We start from the raw sequence: 20,114 nt of genomic DNA, 5'->3' as shown, positions 1-20,114 counted from the left end.
CTGAGTCTTTAACCCAAGCTGAGAACAGAAAACAGCACTTTGAATAAATCAATGCTGTGCAGAACTTGGGAGAATCAGTCTAAAATCCAGGTTTAGACCAACATGCCTGAGCAGAACCAAGTCCAGAGATGATGGCCAAAATAAATGTATATTGCTGTTCTTTAGCAGGTGCACAGAAACAGTATCAGAGTAAAAAAGACAGCTGAAAAACCCTAACAGGGGCTCAATGTTCATGAAAATTGGTCCAGTGATGCTCTGAGTGAAAGGCTGAGGTTCTCCACGGCATGGAAGGCAGTGAGAACAGAGCAGCCAGCCTTCACTCAGGAGTCAACAGAGCCATTCAATAGCTCTGTAGCACAGTTTAATCAGCAGGCTGAGATAATATATTCCCACTGACTTGCTGAAATGCAGCTCCTTCTGGTTTGGAACAACTCGTTTGTTTAGCAGCACACACCAATACGATCCACATCTGAAGTGCTAAAAATTAAAGTAACTTACCAATGGGGGCAGCAGGCAAAATCTGCATTACAGGGAATATCACTATCTGCACTGGCGTTTGGCCAGGACATCTGGACTAACATGCCTTGTCTTGCCAGAAGAGCAGAATTTGGAGGGCCCAAGCATCAGTAGGACCTTGGCTCCACAGCACAGCCAAGAGAGCGCTCCCAGCATCCCTGGGATTCCAAGGGCAGGAGCCCACTGAACCCATTGGACCACAGCCACCCATCCCCAGGGAAACAGGCTCCTCACTCACAGGGGACTGCAAAGATCCCTGCTGGATTTATCTTATTTGGGTCAGTTCTACTTGTTGGTTTGTAATCATTTTTTATTTCTAGATACCTGGAGATATGTGGAATATCTCCAAATACTGCTGAGGCTGTTAAACTGCTGTATCAAATAAAGAAACCACAGTTCTCTCTTTCGTTTTTCCCTTTGAGACAGGCGATACTGGGAAACTCCTGGGTAGAACCCTCTTCAAAATCAGTCACTGGAGTTTTACTTTCCCCAAAATATCACATATTACAGGCTATCCAGCAACCCCTATAATTCCTCTCAAAGAGAAGGCAAAGATCAGACTAATGAGAACAAAATAACAAAGTCTCCCTGGCCGCCGGCAGCAAGGAAGGAAGCTGGGAAGGTGGAGGGTGAGAAAGTGTCAAGTCTTATGCTGTGTCAATTAAAAAAGCAGTTTGTCCTGCACCACATCCAGCCCCTCCCCACCCGAGCTCAGCAGTCACCTGGGAGGAGAGGAAAAAGGATGCAAGAGCCACGTCCAGCTTGCCAGCACCACTTTTCTGCACCGTACTTATCTCTGACAACGTAAACCGCGGCGATTTGCGTTGCTTGGACACCGGCGGAGAGCGGCAAAGTGCTCCTCGGGCTGCGAGCGGGTCCAGGGGGCACAGGGAAGAAATCCCGCCCCCTCGGGATGCTCAGAGGGTGGGAGGTGGCAGCAAACCCCCCAAACCGCTGCGGGGTGGTAGACAAACCTTAAACAGGACCTAAACAAATGTGGAACCTAATGCAGGCTGCTGCCTACAGCCGCATCACACCGAGCCTTCCAGGAGCACAAAGCACTCCGCCCCAATTTGTGCGAGTATCCGAGAGGGGCTGAAGGGCAGAAGGAGCCACACAGGGCGGCACAGAGTTGGTGGCTGGGCACCAGGAGAGCGCGGGCAGTGATCCCTGCGCTGGCTCCAAAAGCCTCCTCGCTGCCAGCAGCATCTGCCGGTGCCCACGCGGAGCCGGAATGCGGGGGCTGAGCCAGGTGACGCCAAGCCTGCTCGGCCTGAGCCAGCCAGACACCGGGAGCAGCCCGCAGGGATGCCCGAGGCTCCCCGCAGGAGGGAGAACGCCCAGGGAAGGCAAACCCAAAACCACCTGCAAGCCCAGCCCCACAGAGGGAAATTGCCGTTGCAAAGCCAAGCTGTGCAAGGAGGGAGAGATGGGGGCGAGGAGGATCTCAATAACAACCGCATCGCTTCACGGGGAAGTTTCTGAATGAGGCAGAGGGACCCTGCTGAGCTGGGGAACTTCCCCGCTTCCCCCCCGGCACACACAAGCCCCTACGAGCCGCACTCCGGGCTCAGCGAGGGCACCTGCAAATCGGCAGGATTTTGTCTCATTGAGCAGAGCTGTCAGTGCTTAACCGGCTTTCCTGAAGCCTCTCCACTCCCGAGGAGTGTGACAGCCTGGTGCAAGCGCAGGCAGGGACTCTCCAGCTCAGCAGCACATTCGGCTCCCCCCGCACCGCAACTCATCATCCGGCGGAGGGCAGATCTGACAGGTCCCGGCGGCTGCCGCCAGCCAGCATCCTTGTGCCGGCACTCCTCTCCTCCCAGTCTCTCCCCCGGCTCGCACACCACACAGCCCATCTTCGGGAACCTGGAAAACCCTCGCTTCCCCCATAGTCCCCCAGTTCACCCTACCGAAACCCCCTCTCCAGCCCCGCCGAGCGCCGCTCCCCCTCCCACGCCCCAATGCGTGCCCACTCTCCTTCCTCTCTTTTAATTTCTTCTTTTGCTCAGCAGTTTGGGAATGCAGAGTCCATAAAATGGCTACAGAGTGATCAATGGTTTCAAGGACAGGGAGTAAAGGAGGAGTCAGGAGATAGGACGGAGGTTCATTTCCCTGTCAAAGTACTGCAATAATAGGATAAGAGAACATAGCTACCTGAACTCACCATTCCTGTTCCATCCCTTAGCCACTGCATCTTGCTTCTGATGATGTCCTTATTATCAGGGAGGGGAAGGAAAAAAAAATCCCTACTGCCTGAGAGCTGGCAGGAAAAAAGAAGCCCCCCACCCCCACCCTAGCCCGGAGCTTTCAGTCAGCCATCCCTCAGCCCGGCAATCCCGTGCCTGTCAGGAGCACGTTACTAGCAGCCCCTCACTACCTGGGATTGTGCTTATTTATTTCAGTCACGGACCGAGGGATTTGAGGGGAGGGGGATGTCCTTTTTTTTTTTTCCCTTGCCGTGCTTTGAAACTCTGCAGGAGGGGAGGGAGGAGAGCAGAGGGGAGGGAGGGGGGACCTATACAAACTTGGGGAGGGTCCCCAGTCGCCCAGCAGCCCGGGCACCCCCTGCCCTGCCCTGGCCGGTCACACCTCGCCCCCAGCACTGCAGGACTCCGGATCTGCAGAGCCAGCACATGGCTCCACGCTCAGCAACGGGCTGGGGCTTTTGCTGACGTTCAAAGGGCAGTAGTTTCTCACTCTGCTTTCCACATGCAGGATAAGTCCCCTTCCCACTGAAACCAAAGCCCCCAGCCCAGCCAAGCGCTGCCCCTGCTGCCCGGGTTATCTTCCTCGCAGCACCCGCACCCCACTCCCCACCCAGGGCTTTAATCCCCTGCTTGCTCCCCTTGTAAGGGAGCTTTATCCCGACTTTCTGGTCATGGCAAGGAAAGTACAGCCTGCTGCAGAGTTGAGAAGAGAATCCACTCGTTAAGCATTCCCCATCGCCACGGCCACCCACCACACCGAGGAGAGAAGATCGCTCTGTCTGGCGCTGGAGAGGAGAGGCGGCGGCAGCATATGGGATGTGTAGAGCCAACTGGAGACAGGGCTGAATCCTCCTGAGTCCTCCAGCTGGGACACGCATGTTGACATGGTTCTCCCCATTTTTCAGAGAAGACATGGAGATCGCAGGAGTTGGCCAAGGCCATTCACGGAGGCGGCTACGCCATCCCAGGGCTCGCTGCCCACAGGAAGGGGCAGCCGGAGCAGGGACTGACACACCCCTGAGAACAGGCAAAATGCCCCCCCAACACTCCCCAAATCTCCTCTCTGGCAACCAAGGTCTGCAGCTGGTTTCAGAGCCAGGAGGGCAGGTAGGAATTGTGGAGACAAAGTGGGAAATGGCTGACATCCTGCTCAGATGGGCACAGACACCCACAGTCAGGATATACATGCACTGGGTACACTGGACATACTGGATCCTCACACAGGATATACTGCAAAACCTCTGGAGAAGCTACAGTCTCCTCAGTTACACTTGCAGAGGATTTAGGGTTGTGTTTGAGTGGGGTTTTATCCATGCACTCAAGGGCAGAAGGGCACTTGGATCTCCTGCTCCTGGCCTCCAGAGGAGTCAACGTTTTTCCTGCAGCTGAAGATTCTGAGTCAGGAAACAACATGCGGCTCCTCGTGACTGCCACTTTGTGCTGGTCCTGTGCCACTCAGCAGGATCAGAGCCTAGGTGTCTTCACTTATTTGTTGAACTGGGACAGAGCAGGAAAGCAGGCAGGAGCGAAGGGATGCTGCCCAGCATCTCTGCATTGTTGCGGCCCCACGTTAACCTGCTCCAGTTACATCAAGCCACATTCCATCACTTTTTCTACAGGCACTGACAGACATCATTATTGCCAGAGATGGCTGACAAAAGAGTGAGTCAGGAGACAAATGCTTATAGCTGTCCAAACTGGAATTCTACCTAAGTTTCCTATGTTAAGTGACAGAAACTCCAGGTAAGTTATTTACATCCATAGGAGGACTCTGGTTGGAAAATCCCACCTCTGCCAACCATTCTGGTGTTGTCAATCAGGGTCTGCTCCTCATCAGGTACAAAACCTGTTTGGGATGTCAGACAGATCCAGCACCAACTGATTTAAAAGCTGCAGGGATTGGGGAGAGCCAGGACAGCAGAACTGACAGACAGACGGATATCCTGAATGCATGGGCATTGCTCCTTCAGAAACCTGGACTAAAAAGAGAGCAATGATGAGGTTATCTGTAATTGAAGGTAAATATTTTTCTACCGGGAAATATTGAATGAGATCTGCATTGTTGTCAGCACACACAGATAATACAAGAATGACCCTCTTAAGCACGAGATCATCTTTAAACCACACACGGCATCATCCCAGTAACTCCACTCACTCCAGTCCAAGTTACACCCATCCTAACCTGGCAGTGCAAATGGAGCGGGTATTTGGCACATCCCACCCAACTGTTCCAATTGGTAATGTGGATCTGGAGAAGGAGGAGGACAATTGTTGTGGAAGTTTGTTGCACACGAGAAGAAATTACCCTGTTTTGCTCCTCCTGTCAGCTGTTAATCAGGCCTGTCAATAAGGCTCATATTCCCGTTTCACATTCTATCCCTTGTTTACACTAAGCTGATCTGAGAAGCAAAGCAAGAGTTGCCAGGTTAATTCTTGCTCCCTGCGAAGGTAAGGAAAGGCAGGAAAGCCCAGAGATCAGCCAAACCCCTGAATGAGCATCAGCTTGCACACAAATCCCATCCTGCCCAGAGCAGTGGGGCAACCATTCTCTCTGGCACATGCAACCACAGAGAGAACCCAGCTGCCTCTTCCCTGCCAAGAAAATGCACCTCTGCTGCTCATTGTCTATGCAAAGCGTTCTGCAGGCAGCCAGCAGGCAGGGGACCAAACCCAGCATCCCTGCCAGAGCAGGGGGAGCAGGGAGGAACCACATGTGAGCTTCTGGTTGGTCCTGTGCTGGGCCAGGAGCTGGACTAGGATGATTTTTGTGGGTCCCTTCCAGCTCAGGATATTCTGCTTCTGCTCTACAATTCTCCACCTCCCACACTGGATCAAAGCACCTGCCTTCCAGGAAAGGGCACCACGTCTGGGCCCCTTTGCCAGGCATTCCAAAGGGATGTTACAGCCCACACTCTGAAGGCACAGTGGGTTGCCCACCCAGCACACCCCAGACATGGGCATTTCAAACAACACACGTGAGCTGTGAGTCACAGAGCACCGTGGAGCAGTGCCAGGGCATTGCACTGGTAGGAAAACCCACGGTGCCCCCAGGGAAAGGGAGCCAACTTTCAGTGTGGGGTGTTTGGGCAGAGTCTGCACTGCAGGCTCCTGCCCTGGGACTTAGCGTACAAAAAATGGGATTTCTACTACCTGAGCACATCCCACTGGGGAGGCAGGGACGAGGTTTTGCCCAGGTGAGCAGATAGAGTCCCTGGTTTGCCTGGGGATTGCTCTGGAAGAACTCGTGTATTGCTCATCCATAACACAACGTCCAGTAATTCTCAGCAGAGCTGTGCTCTGGTCACATTTTACCAGATGTCCCTTCCCTCCAGAATGAGGACAAAACGAGCTGATGTGCTTCACCCTCAGACGGCTGCTTCCCTTCAAAGGCCAGTCCAGTCTGGGGTCTACTTCTGACTGCCAAGTGATATTCATAATGGGCAATAGCCTCACTGGTGAGCAGAGATGGGAAAGAAGGGACAGCGTTTACCTGGACACTGCTCTGTAGTAGCAGTTGTGACTAATAAGGGACTATAATGATTAGATTTATGCCACTTTTCCATGTGTAATTTATTTTCTCCTAATTCCTTGCATCTGGAGAGCGACTCAGAAGCCAAGCAATTTGGTATCAGCAGGACAGTCACTATCACATCACACTCTGAAACAGCAATAAGTAATCTCCATCCTTGTACCTCATCCAATACATCTGGAGCCATGGAAGTGACACACACGACTTTAACAACATTCCCACTGCAATCTGCTGTCCAATCCAATGCACACAGACACCCACCCTGCTCTCCCAGCCACTATTTGTGGTATCGCTGTGCAGCTTTTTGGTGCAGATCCCTCGTTTCAGACCTCCAAAACACAGCAGTGGGATTCCAAACATGATGGTTCATTTTCCTGCAACCTGTGAGAGCAGCAGAGCAGCAGAGCAGCACTGCAGGACTTCACCTGCCTCTCATCTCTTTTCTTTATTGATATACTACATCACCACTGAAGTAGCTCTCCTTTAGAGCTATAAACCTCTCTCTGGATGTGGGAACTTTTCCAAGGTGCTCCTCTCCCTGCCCTGCTGCTGCTGCCTTCACACAGGGATTTCCCTTCCTCTGCTTTTCATCCACTCTTCCCTCTCCTACAATGCAGCGGTAAGAACATCCCCCAGCCAACACCTCCCTATTGAAATTCCAGCCCGGAATTGCCTCATCCAGGCAGGAGCCCGACGGTGCCCTTTGGAGAGCCCAGGCACATGACAGTATTTCACTGCTGCAGAAGGCAGATGTTCTTCATTCCATATCAGAGAGCACAAATATGTTCCTGCAGTCATTGTCTCTACTGAACTGCAAAAAAAGGCACCAAATCCTACAGGTTAATTAATGAGAAAGGAGGAGAATTTGTCTAACCTCTACTAGGAATTATCCAGCCTGGCTTTATAAACCAATCAGCCACGCTACACAGCTATGAAACACGTACCTTCCTGCAGGAAAAAAACCCCAAACCCCATGGAATACTTTCATAATGGCCCAGTGCCTCTCTGATTAGCACAGCAATAACAGCGCTCCGGGCTCTTGCAAAGTATTATTATTATTTATGGTACATTACAAGAGAGTTTGTCTGTTCTTTAATAGGAGATGACATATTCAGAAGCCCCAGATACGAGTGTCCTCCTGAACTAACTCTGACACAAAGATAGTTTCAGTCATAAATTATAGAATCACAGAACCACAGGACTGGAACAAGTGCATAAACATCACTTGCTCTCATGGCTGTGGGTTGGGATCTGGCTGTTTACCACAGGAAGGGAGAAAAATCATTACCTGCAAACCAGGGCACAGGGGCTTCCCCTGATTGCCCAAGGTGACACATCAAACACTGGCAGGGACAGACAGGGGAGCCCAAACCTGTCTCCCTCTGCTCCAAACCCCTTCTCCAATCCTCATCAGCTACTTGTACGTACACTCTGTATGCTGGTACAAACTAGAGTAATTTAATTCTAATCTAATTACGTACATGAGGCATTGTTAATTATTTGGTATATTTATATTTAGCAGTCACAGTGCAAACAGACCCCAGTGTGGCTCCAGGCACAGTGTCACACAGCCTGCTCCACGCTAAAGGAGGGAAGAGATGAAAAGGGCCATGGCCACACTCTCACAGACTCTCCCCAAAGGACTTTTTGGATTTTACTAACAAAATTACAGCTTCAGTTTTTGAGAGGACCAAAACAAACTGTAATTTTTATGCAGCCCGAGTGGGAAACCACAGTTGGAAACCTGTTTTAAAAAGCAAGTTTTTTATTAAGTAAAAACTATTTTGTTGCCAGCCCACGATCCCCCAGACACACAGAGGTTCCTGCTGCTCCTCTCCAGGCCATCCTGTGGGATAGATGGGGCCCTTGGGAAGGCAGGGAAACAGGCAAATCCCAGACCTGCCTCCTTCCAGAACTGATCCTTCAAGTTCCCTTCATGTTTTGCACCTTGTTTACTATTCCTTCTCCTTGCCATCCTCACCTGACTACAAGACTCCTCATGCCTCGGCCCATTTGATTTGCTAATATCTTTCAACTTTTTCCAACAGTGGCATTTTGAAGCCTCCCACTGCTGCTTTAATGAACCAAGGAGTCTGTTGCCAAGGAACACTCGCTGTTGCCAAGACCTCTGCTTTAGAGGTGAAAATTAAAAACCTGCAGGCAAATTAAACTCTTAGGGTGATGAGGAGAGCACCCCAGTTCAGATCCCCAAGCCCAGTAAAGGCTCTCCAGCATCCATGTCTTCTTTATGTCCATCTGTCACTAGCACTGCCCTAGTTCTGCTTATTTAGGGAAAATCCTATGGAGATTAAAAGAGGAATAAAACTAAATTTGAAACTGAAAGGGCTTTACAAGTAGCACAGTGCTTATATAAATTCATTTCATTTGTGTACTAAGAGATCTCCAGCCAAAAAGAGATTTTTTTTTTTGAAAGAAAACTAGAGCTTAGTATTGCTATTCATGAGAAGATCTGCGGGGAAACAATAAATGCTGCCCCAGGTCGTGTGTTTTGAGGTCAGAAGGGACTGACAAAGCCATACATCCTGCAGGCATGATCCTCCCTCGTGCCTGGAGGGATGTTCCCATGCTGGAGCTGGGGAAGGAGCCTCCAAGGCCCACAGCATGGCCACATCTCATGGCGTGGGGGCTCTTGCAGCCCTCCTCTGTCACACCAACAGGCAGACTCACACCTGAGCTCCTGCCTGGCCCCTCTCCACCACCCAAACCCAGCAGAGATCCCACTGGAGCTGGGTGCCTTTGGAGGAGGCATCCCAACCTGGTCCTACACCCACAAAAACCTGGGACAGAAATGCTTTCTCTGCCATGTTAATCCCTGAACCTGCAGAGAGCAGCACTGCAATGGCAGGGTGTGATCCACCCATGGCACAGCTCCCACCCACATCCATGGGATTCCTGCCTGAGTAACAGTGTCAGGGCTTGGCTCTTGGGAAGCAAAGCAGAAGGCAAGGAGATTGGTCCCCCAAGACCTCACATCTCCGTCAGGAGGTGAAGGCTTAACGAGCAGGTCGTGTTTATGAGGTAATGGCCACAGTTCATCAGGATGCACAGAGCGATGTGGAGGAGCCTTTCAAACTCACTCGTCACTCTCCTCACTCTATTATTCAGTTTAAGCTGTGACCTGTGGCCCTGGAAGCTGAGCTTAAGCAGCTCAGCTCACAGCCCTGTTCTCATGGCCTCAGTTAGTCTGAGTTGCCACAGGACGTGTTAGGACAGCCTTGGCCAAGCCAGGGGTACAGGGAGGAGCAACACACCGGAGCAGGGAGGGCTCCCAGAGCAGCCCAACCTCAGCCCTACACGTATGGGGTGTCCAGTGATGGACACCCAGGACAACGGGGATGTTTTGACCACCTTCCCCACGATGATGTATGTTTAGTCCTTACATGCATATTTTCCCAATGTGGCTGGGTAAAGTTAATCCCAAGGTTTCTAGTGCCTTCCTGCAGATTTCCCTCCCTGCTTATCTCGTGCCTGCCATCAGCTGTGCCAACCAGGGCACATCTGGGAAAGAGAAACAGTTAGGGAAAGAAACAGCTGGGACCAGGCCCAGCCTCACCAGAACTTCCTGAGCTGGAGCATCATCTGCAGCTTCCATCAGCCTAAGGAAACCTCTTTGCTGAGTCTCTCTTTGAAGTGGAACTACTGACTTTCAGAGTCAGGAGCATTTCCCAGAGGATGCTCTCCTTCAGCACTTTGGGCTGCTAAAGCATCGTGAGGTTTCCCTTTAGAGAGAGAGCCCTACCTTGAGTCACCCTCTGGAGCCCAAAGAAAGGCAGAAAGACTCTCTCTTCCCCACCCACCATCTGCAGAGGGATGTAAATTTTCCTGGTCAACAGCACTGCAGACTGAAGGCTGCAGCTCTCCAAACCCACTGAACATGCTGCTTTCATTCCCAGCTGACTTTTCAAGACCCTGCAAGTCCCACAGTCCCCTCATCAGGCTTCCAGGAGTCTTCCCCACTGAGCTCAATCTGCAAAGGAAAGTTTCAATCTTGTTTCACTTTCAAAAGTCTATCGAATTCCCTTTCTGACACTGTCTTCTCAAAGCTCCCACCCCAGTTCTCTCCTTTGAACCCATAACTCCTTGCTGGTGTCCTCTGAAATCATTAAAACTCATCTGCCTACAATAATTACTAACTCAGTGGTTTAATTCCAAATGAAATGAGATCCCTCTTGGTCTTGTTTTATTCTTGCAGAGGAAACAGGCCATGGGCTCCAGGAGTCTCTGGCTTATCAGGAAGGAAGTGTGGGGCGGGGGGTCGGTGTCCCGCGGCGCCCACGCCATCCACACCCACAGCGCCCGCTGTCCCTCCCGCTGCAGCACTGCACTGGGCTGTGCAGTAACACGAGCAGACAGGCACACCCAGCAGGAGCCATGGAAGCCATTTCACAGCAGGGATGCTCGACAGCAAACACAGGGTGTAAAATATGGACAAGGATCATCTAACATCCTCCAGAGCTGTTAGAACTTGAGGTCGTAAACCAACCGAGGTGTACAGGGGTCAAATCTCAGGAGCAGTTGTGAAACTATGGCCAGATAAATAAAGGGATTAAACCCAGCTATCGGACTGCCTGGCAAGCCTTGCTGCAGGAAAGCAATTCCCTTATTGAACACATCCCCACGCACAAATGGAGCCATAAATATGTGGCATTCTCTCCCTCTAGTGGCTGGAGGCTTGGAAATGAAGAGGATGGAACATGACCCTGCAGTTTCTGGAAACAAATGGAGTTGTCCCAGTGTGCCTGTCCCCCAGAGCCCCAGGGAGACAGCAAGGACCCCAGCAGGTCCTGAGCCCAGAGAAAGGATCACACCCGTCAGTCCCCATCAGCAGGGGTAGAACAGGACACCACGAGGGGCTCTGAGGCTCACCTTGCGTTCACCAGAGCCTGGGCTACTGCACCAGAGCCACTTCCCACATGCTCTGCCTTTGTGTGCTTTCCTGCTCTGCAATGGTCCCCCTCACAAGACTGATCCTTATTAATGCACCACTGCCAAGAACATCCATACTATTGTCATGGTGTCACGCCACAGCAGTCAGGCTGCTGGGTCTGCTCACACCTTACAACGTGAGTGTGCTTGTAATAAAGCACAAGACATAAAAAAATCCCCCTGAGGTGTTCTGACCTCACCAAGAGAGCACTATTGAGAGAAACCAAGTGTGTAACTTGAGATGACACAATAGGAAAAGCTCCTCAATAAACTGTTTCTGAATATACTGATCTTAGTCAGCATTGCTCAAGGATTTTAAAGATCATAAAACACTGAGCTCTGCACCACACTTCAGGTTCCCAGATGTGGTGACATGGTTTCTTAACTTACAGGAGTGCTGGGACTTGCTTCCACATAAGCCTCACTCATCCTCTAAGGACAACCAGCAGGGTCTATGATCTTCATTTTAAATAATGAGCACCATTCGGGATGGCAGCATTCTTGGAAGGAAGACAACATGGTAAAACCAGTTCAACACAGCTCCCTTCCACTAACAACAATACAGCTCTACCATTGCATTTATTTTAGGTAAAAAACCCCAGACTCACTATCAGTAACAGGCATTGTTACATCACCACAAAATTTGTGTGTGGGTGTGAATTCTGGATGAGCATCCTCAACAACAGCAGAAATGTCCTTACAAAAGCCTAAGAAAAAGGGAAGAAAGAGGTGAGGGGTGCTATCCAAATGGGTTGGTGGGTTTGTTTCAAAGACCACACTTGCAAATGTTCTTTGCAGTTTTTCCAGGCTTGCATGGCAATGAGCACACCTGAGTCTTTTCCACGGCCTTGGGGAAAATGGTGAGTTTGAAGTGGGAAGGTCTCAAGCTTGACTTGACCAGGAAAAAAATCCAGAAGGGAAAAAAACGTACAGAAGGAAAACCTGTTTTGAACTCAGTTGGGAAAGGTTAACAGAGCTTCCCATGAGCCCTCTGGCTCTCTGGCCGTGTCCCAGGCACCTCTCTCCCACTGCCCCACAGGGCTGAGCTGTGACAAGCCTGCAGGGACTTCTGCAACATCGACCTGCTTGTGTGACCACAGCCAGTCAAGTGTGATTTTTAAAGAAGTGGATGCAAACCTCAAACCATCCACCCAAGCAGCACCTGCATGAACCAGTGAGGCAGGCAGCATTAAAACCACCATTATGCCCAGATCCCATTAAACCATTTTTAATCCAAATCCCATTAAACTGCGTCAGCCTTTTCCTGCACCACCTTCCCTGCTTCTCATGATTCATAAGTCAGGTCCATCCTCTGCCTTCCAAACCCATCCTTCTCCATTTGGTACTTGGATTGGCAGTGGAGCTTGTAATTAGGTCCCAAATGTGCCACCACATCACTGCTGAGTACAAGGGATTATACAGAAGTAAAGACTTCAAGAGTCCATATGATGTGAAGTCTGAACACCATCCATCGCCTTCTGGAGTGCTAAATATACCCATATTTTACTATTTACTTGCCTGCTAAACTATCTCAGGAGCAGTCTGCATCAGTCCCTAAAGAAGGCAGTTTGCTATTTATATGTAATGTGCTTAGCAATTTTTGTCACTGAAGTTGCACAGTTATATCCCACATGGAGCTTTTCATCCTTATGAACTTCAACATGGGAAAAATCTACGCTACGAACTGATTCCCAAGTTCTTAGAAAGGGATGCTGGCAGGCAGGATGAGTGTCCTGACACCTCCAAGACTGTAATTCCTGTAAATTGTCAATTTTAGCAATGTTAAGAATATGGCATGAGAAATAAGTTATACAGGCAGCCATCAAAAAATCTTCCTGTATTCCATCCATGAGAATAGAAGGTTTTGTGCATTACCCTAAATTTTCACTAAATACAGGTGGACATCCTTCCTCAAGGAAGAAATCACCACGATTACTTGCATAAGCCAGCTGAGGCTGCAAGATCACGTTTTCAAAGTCTGCCCCAAATCTAAAGCTTTTGGAAACACAACAAGCTCGTCTGGCTGAAGACAATCCCCGAAACTCCTTAAAATCTCAGCTGTGAAAAAAAACAAGACAGAACAAAGACACGGGGCTGAGATAAAAGCTGGAGGTGCAGCCCTTGCCTGCTCAGCTCTGCCAGATGGGCCCTAGAATGGCATTTGAAATACATGAAATACACAAGAAGGTTCAGCCAAGCTGCACACGAGGCTGTAAATGCAGCCAGAAAATTCCTCTGATCCAAGCACTCTGCTGCCATTTACCACCTGGATCTTGCTGGGGTGGGTTTATTTGGAAGGGAGTGGGTTTGAAATGCATAGGATTGTTTATAAAACACAACTTGTCTTAATTGAGCCATGTTGTGAGTGTAAAAATAGCCTGTTGGGGATAGCAGACTAACTGTAGAAGCCTCACAAAAATATCCTGTGGGAAGTGAAAGGTGTGAATACATATCCTTAAAAAGGAACATGTGGCTTATGCTTTACTCTGCTTCCACTATGCAGCCATATGTTGGCTGCTGGGTTCTATTAATAAACCCTGTGCTCTGTGTTATCCCACATGTGTCTGGATAAGCACATTTGGGGCACACAAGTCCTTAATGCCAGTACCTCCAGAGGGCAGAATGCTTGGGTGTCAGCTCTGCCAGAAAGGGAATTTGATTAGGTCTCCTGCAAATTGCTCTAAGAACACAATGATCCCACTCAATTCATGGATAGGAAGGAGGGATGGGCTCCTCCCTGCCTCTAAATTACTCTAATCCCTCACTGATATATGAGGCCTTCTTTCGTCATAAACACACATAAATCCCTACAGAAGTTCCTCCAGCTTTAATCGCAGCCTGGGTAGACATCACTCGGGAGCGGTGCCCGCTCCCAGTGTGGCACAAAAGCAACAGGAACACGGGAATTCCCAGGACACACCTGAGGGAATGCATCCATGGGCAAAGAGCAGCTGGGCTCCCTGCCAGACACTGACATAATTACTCCGCCAAGTTCTTCGTTCCAAAGGCAAACACCCCTGTTAGACTGGTCAGCTCCTGCCTCCACATTTCCAGCTGCCCCAAACCACCGGCCAGAGGATCAACATCACACATGAACCCAGAAGACAAACAGGGTTGGCAAGATCTTCCCGTTTCCTTGGGACTAACTGTATTTAAAAGATGCCTTTACAGCACTGGTGACATAGCCAGGCTAGTCATGAACTCTGCAAGTGGGACGTGGAGATGCATCAGCAGGTTCTTCGCTGCCTGTCCACAGATGCAAAGTGGATTTTCATGTGGGAACTGCTCAAAACCACCAACCACAGGGGTTTGAAGTCTGAGCTCATGCTGCAGTCCAAGGAAAGTGTTCTCCCAGGATGGCAAAACCTGTGTCTCTTTGGGTGTTTTCTCTTCACCCAAAGGCTGGGGTTGTGACCTAGTTTTACCTAAATCTATATATACTCTTTACATGGAGATAAAATGCTTGAAGGCATTACAAGGTGATATAAATTACTAGTTATTGGTTAATGATTTTTCCATGGTGGTAAAACAACCATCTCTCATGTTGGAGAGAATATGGCTTATTGCAAAAGGTGGGGAATTTAACAGAGATACTGATAAACCACAAGAGTCCAGTGTGCACACTTAGTGTCAGAGACGCAAAGAGATGATGATCCTTTCTTGGATGAAATATACTGAATAACTTTGATTTTCCTCCTAGAAATTACACACATTTGTCCCAAGCAGGATCAGCAAGGGCAGAATGCTGTCACAGCATCCTTCTAACCCCATTTCTCACGAACTAGAGACCAGAAATAAAACAGTTTTTTTCTGTAAGTAGAGACATTTGTTTAATCCAAAGAGGAAAGAGGGGAATTAACTTTTCCAACTCAACTACAGTAGACAGTTCTCCAGCCATGTGCTGGTTCCACCAGCAGCTCCAACCCATGCTCAGCGTTATTTGGTTACACTTCCCAAGTGCTTTGAGCTTTGTAAAGCTTCATGGAAATCAACGAAAAACTGGATTTGGCAAAGATTCCCGAATTGCTGCTTATTAGAGAACATTTTGTTAAATCATTTGCTTTGATACCTACAGTTCCAGCTGGAAATCAGAAAACCATTTTGCTGGGACCCAGCCCTGAAGAACTATTCATCAGAAATCTTCTCTTTCTCCAAAGCCACCCAGCAGTGATCCAGACTTACCCCTCGACTTTGAGGTTTGAAAAGAAAAACAATGGGGAAACCTCTTTAAAAATCAATTACTTTAAAAAATCAATTAACTTTAAAACAAACAAACAACAAAACAAAAAAAAAACACCAACAAAAATATGGAATAAGCACTTCTTGCCCTGTATGCCTCACAGAATACCAAGCCTGGATCTGACATATTTAAGCACCACAGTCTATCTGCCCAACCCTTCTGCTCTGCCAGTTGTTGTTCCATTCACAGCTCACACTCTTTCATTGCTTCCTCGGTGCTCAGGCTCTATTTTTTGGTGATACATAACCCTCCCAGAATATTCTGGACTTGGTGGCTGCAGTAACTGCACGGAGAGAGAAAATGGCTCATTAGGATCCCTCCCCCCCCCCCACACATTTTTCCTTTTTTTATTTTTCTTCGCTCCTTCATTTTTCTTGTATTTCAATGTTATTTTTACCATCATTAACAGCTCTGGTCCCCGCCCTGATGGGGCCACCCCTGGGTTACCCAAGGAGTTCTCTGCTCCCATTGACTTCACACCCACACAAACCAGCACAAGCAATGGGGCTGAGCTTAAGAGCTCTTGAGCATTCACTTCTTTGTACTATTCTTAATGGTCAATCCTGTAAAACCTAAATTATTCCACACTCATTTACAGGAATTACAGACAATATTCCCTTTCTCTTTCACTGAAACAGAGCTAGTTGTTGGGCTGCCATTCTCTTGACAGCCCACAGAAATCCCTACAATAGATTAAGCCCCCAAGTAAAGAACACTCAAACACACATTGCAGCCCAGCCAGCACAGAGCTGAGCACAAAACTGTGGCTTCTGCACAAACACAGATATTAAAGTTGGCTTTGGCTGTGGAGGGTTTATTGTGTTTTGGTTTGTTTCTTTTTTTAATGAGCTTTCTGAAGAAAATTTTCAGTTTCAGCTAAAACCTGAAAGTGAAGTTGATTTGATTAGTTTGGAGCCGTAAAACTTTCTATCTTTCTGTTTGAGTCTTTGCCCTCAAAAAGAAGGGCAAAGAATGAAGGGCAGCAGAATGAACACAAAAATGGATTGTAAATCTAGATTTTCTGACCAAAAGTCACAGTCTCAATGGAAAATATTCAAGCCAGCCTTTCATGAAACCATTCAGCACAAGCCTGGGTGCCACTGGTCTTGTCACTGCTGTGTTAGTCATGATGAATAAAGAGGAGAAAATGGGAGATGTTTTCCTTGGAGATCACAGGAGGATGGTGGGTCTGACTGCTGGGTACCTGCAGAAGCTCCCTCAGACCCAGAGGAAGCTCTATGAGCACGTTGGCAGGAACAACAGGGTAATTATCCCTGATGAAATTACTAATTTCTTTTTGTCCACTTGTTTTATTTGTTCCCTCAAGGAGATTAGTGCTTTCTGAGTTTGGAAAGACTACTAAAGCCTGAAAACTCAGAGTATGTGAAGCCTGCTGGAAAGTACCTCTGGTATGTTCATACAGTGCACTACATTGATGCAGGCTGGCAGCACATTAAATTGCTTCTCCCTGAAAGCTCTTCTCCCACTGAGTCTGCTAATTGTCTCTGCTTTTAAAAGTTATTAGTGAATTTAGAGTTGGGCATAGATGCTGATTTAATAACCCCAAGACTCCGAAACAGGTATTGGATAAGCACCAGCAACAAAGCACTGTTCACTAAACTGACTTAGAGAGACCACCCCAAAAAAGAGGAAAGCACTGACCAGTCCATTCCTCACCCCCATGACACTTCCATAAGACCAACCTCTGCCTCAAGGTAGGACCCCATCCAGCTCCTCCTGAGACAAACCACCTCCTTACCTGAGGACACCATGCACAGCGTCCCTGGATGTGGAGATGGACGAGGCCGGTGCCCTCAGAGAACTCCCCGTCTGTGTGCAGATATGATACGGGGCATCTGGACAGGAAGGCACTACCACCCTCCATCCCAGAGGAGCTGCCAGAAAGGCACAGTTCCCATGGCCATGAGCACCCCCGAGTCATCTGTCCCCATCTGTGCCACCCCACTTACGTTTCCAGAATAATCACCATTTCTTTACCCTTTCAGAAGCACTTTTGTGCTGTGACCCGCACTCCCATTCCCACCTGCCAAGGTGCAGCAGTCCTGTGACGCCAAGCTGGGAGCTGCTGCTTCCACTTTACAGTGGAAGACCTGAGTAGATTAGACCTTGATTAGACTCCTGCTCTCTCCTCTCTCCAAAGCCATTCAGCAAAATCTCAACATTTAATATCAACTTGCAAGCTGAAAATACATCCCACAATACACTTCCAGACTCTAAGCCAAGCTTGGGAATCCCAGATCACCCCTAAACTCTCACTGCTTCTCCCACTCTTATCTGTCTTGTGAGTTGTTCTCTCAGAGACACAGAGATGCTGTTCCCTTTAACAAGGCACATTCTAACAAACCAACAAATACTTTTCCTTCCACAAGGCTCCTGCTTTTACTCCAGACGTGCGTTCATGTACATCTCCCGCCTGCTTTGGAAATTCAGTTGGAACTGCATACCAGAACGTTTTTTTTAAGACTCTGAACTGATAAGGTGGGAGGGGGAAAGCCTTTCTTTTTCATAAAGCTGCCTGAACATCTTTGAGACAATGAAACAGCGGGACAAATACCCCCAAATGTAAAAATTTCTCCAGTTTCGAGAAATTTGAGTGTTAAAAAAACCATGTGGATTTGGCACTTGAAGACATGGGTTAGTGGTGAACATGGTGGTGATTCTGGGTTGACGGTTGGACTTGATGACCATAAAGTTCTTTTCCAACCTTAACGATTCTGTGAGTCCATGACTCTATCCGCACACTGTGTCCTCTCCACGTGACACCCCAGGAGAGGGCACAGCCCCCCCTGGCAGTGCTGAGCACCCAAACAACAGGTGCCTTGGCAAGAGCAGGCCCGTGCCAGAGAAAGGAGCCTCCAACTGGCAAACACGAGCGAACCTCCCAGTATTTGCAGTGAGAGGCGAAAAACAATTCTCAGATGTCTGCAGCCCATCCTCTCCCACCCCAAGAGGATTACGAACGCTGTAAATACCTCATTATTCTGGGGAAAATGCAAGAGAAGAAAGGTTACATCCCTGGGAGTGTCAGGGCCAGGTGGAATAGGGTTCTGAGCAACCTGGTCTAGTGGAAGGTGTCCCTGCCCATGGCAGGGGAGTTGGACTAGTTGATTTTTTTTAGGTCTCTTCCAACCCAAGCCATTCTAAGGATTCTATGAATCAGTCTCGTGGAGGGGAAGTATACTGACATTTCCTTCATGCATAATATTAGCAGCCACCTCCCAAATAAACAAGGCACTGATACATCCTTACACAGAGAGGAAAGCAGGTAAACAAAGGAATGTGCAGCATCTTCCTCTGCCAGTCATGTCTTTCATTGCCCACCCTGAGCTAAGTTCAACTCCTGTTTTTTAAACATGATATAATTAACTCAACAGCACTGACTAGAAGTTTTAAAACGACACACAAAACATGAAAGCCATAAAATGCTCTCCAAATATCCTTTTTGCCCTCTCATTTTGCATTTCATTTAGTCTCTGGTGTATCAATTGAGCCCATCTCACCGAGTTCACTGTGGAATTAGACTGGTAGCTCCTCCGAGCAAGAGCAGAGGCTGTTTCTAACAGCCAAGATGTTGTGGCATTTAGGTGGATGGTTTGGTATTCACACCAGTGTGACCAACACAGCAAAGCAGACTTCAAAGTGCTCACCACTACGAATCAAACACAGTCCTCAGAACTGCTGGGTTTGGGGGCCCGGGTGGTAAACGTAACACAAATGCTGACAATACACTTCAATTACTGGTATGTGATGTTAAATTGCCAACATCAGAGGGCCGATGCCAGCACAAGTGCAAAGAAATAATTAGCATTTAATATTTCATCAAAACGTTTAATTTTTAAACACTGAAGTTGTCAGGGTTTTTTTTTTTTCCATTATAATTATTATTAGTTTTAATTATTTAGCTGGTTTTGCTGGTTTTGCAGCATCTTTGAGAATGTCTTCCAGTGCCTCAGGTGGCTCCAATGCCAACTGCTCACCAAGGGATGCCACATGTGTTGTTTTTCAGGATGGCAGCTATGATGAGCTTTTAATTAAAACCCTGCTCCTGACTGCCACTCATGGTTTATTCATGAGGAGAAGCATCTTCCCCTCAGCTCACACACTCCTGAGATCTCTGCCAAACAGGTGGGAGTACCTGGGCATTCCAGCCCTGCTGCAGCAGAGAAGGATCCTCATGGATCCCACACCAGCCCAGAGGTGAGACATGCCCAGCCTCCCAGTGCTGGTGCTCCTGTCCCACCAGTCCCTCTGCAAACAAGGGCAGCCCCAGGGCTCTGGGGAAGTCTGACATTGTGACAGAACCAAGAGAATGGCCTGGAGCTGTGTCAGGGCAGGGTCAGGTTGGATCTCAGGAAAAGGTTCTTCTGCCAGAGCTCCAGGAGGGTTGGATGATCCTCTGGGGCACAGGGTGTGGACTCTTGGGGATGGGCCTGTGCAGGGCTGAGGGTTGGACTCGATGATCCTGTGGAGCCCTTCCAGCTCAGCATATTCTGGGATTCTGTGATCATGCCTTGCTTTCCTTCCCTTAACCCAAGGACAACCTCCCCCCCCCCGAGCATTTGACATGTCTGTTGCCCTCACCATGGCCAGAGGAAGGCAGAGGCAAAGCCCTGCTCGCCCCTGTCTCTCCCCAGTGACATCACAGCTCTGG

At 48.8% G+C, this 20,114-nt stretch overlaps 1 protein-coding gene and 1 long non-coding RNA gene across 2 annotated transcripts in view; both read right to left on the bottom strand.

Moving 5' to 3' along the window:
- Positions 1–20,114, bottom strand: part of ARHGEF9 (Cdc42 guanine nucleotide exchange factor 9) — a 207,029-nt gene that overhangs the window by 124,232 nt on the left and 62,683 nt on the right.
- Positions 15,450–20,088, bottom strand: LOC116793674. The gene is made up of 3 exons (XR_004359556.1): positions 20,045–20,088; positions 18,713–18,803; positions 15,450–15,725 (listed from the first exon to the last, which is right to left on the bottom strand). It is a non-coding gene; the product is annotated as an uncharacterized LOC116793674 (long non-coding RNA).

This window comes from Chiroxiphia lanceolata, chromosome 14, assembly GCF_009829145.1.
Source record: "Chiroxiphia lanceolata isolate bChiLan1 chromosome 14, bChiLan1.pri, whole genome shotgun sequence".
Classification (NCBI taxonomy): Eukaryota; Metazoa; Chordata; class Aves; order Passeriformes; family Pipridae; genus Chiroxiphia; species Chiroxiphia lanceolata.
The sequence above is the reverse complement of the archived record's forward strand: the minus strand, read 5'-3'. Positions and strand labels throughout refer to the sequence as shown.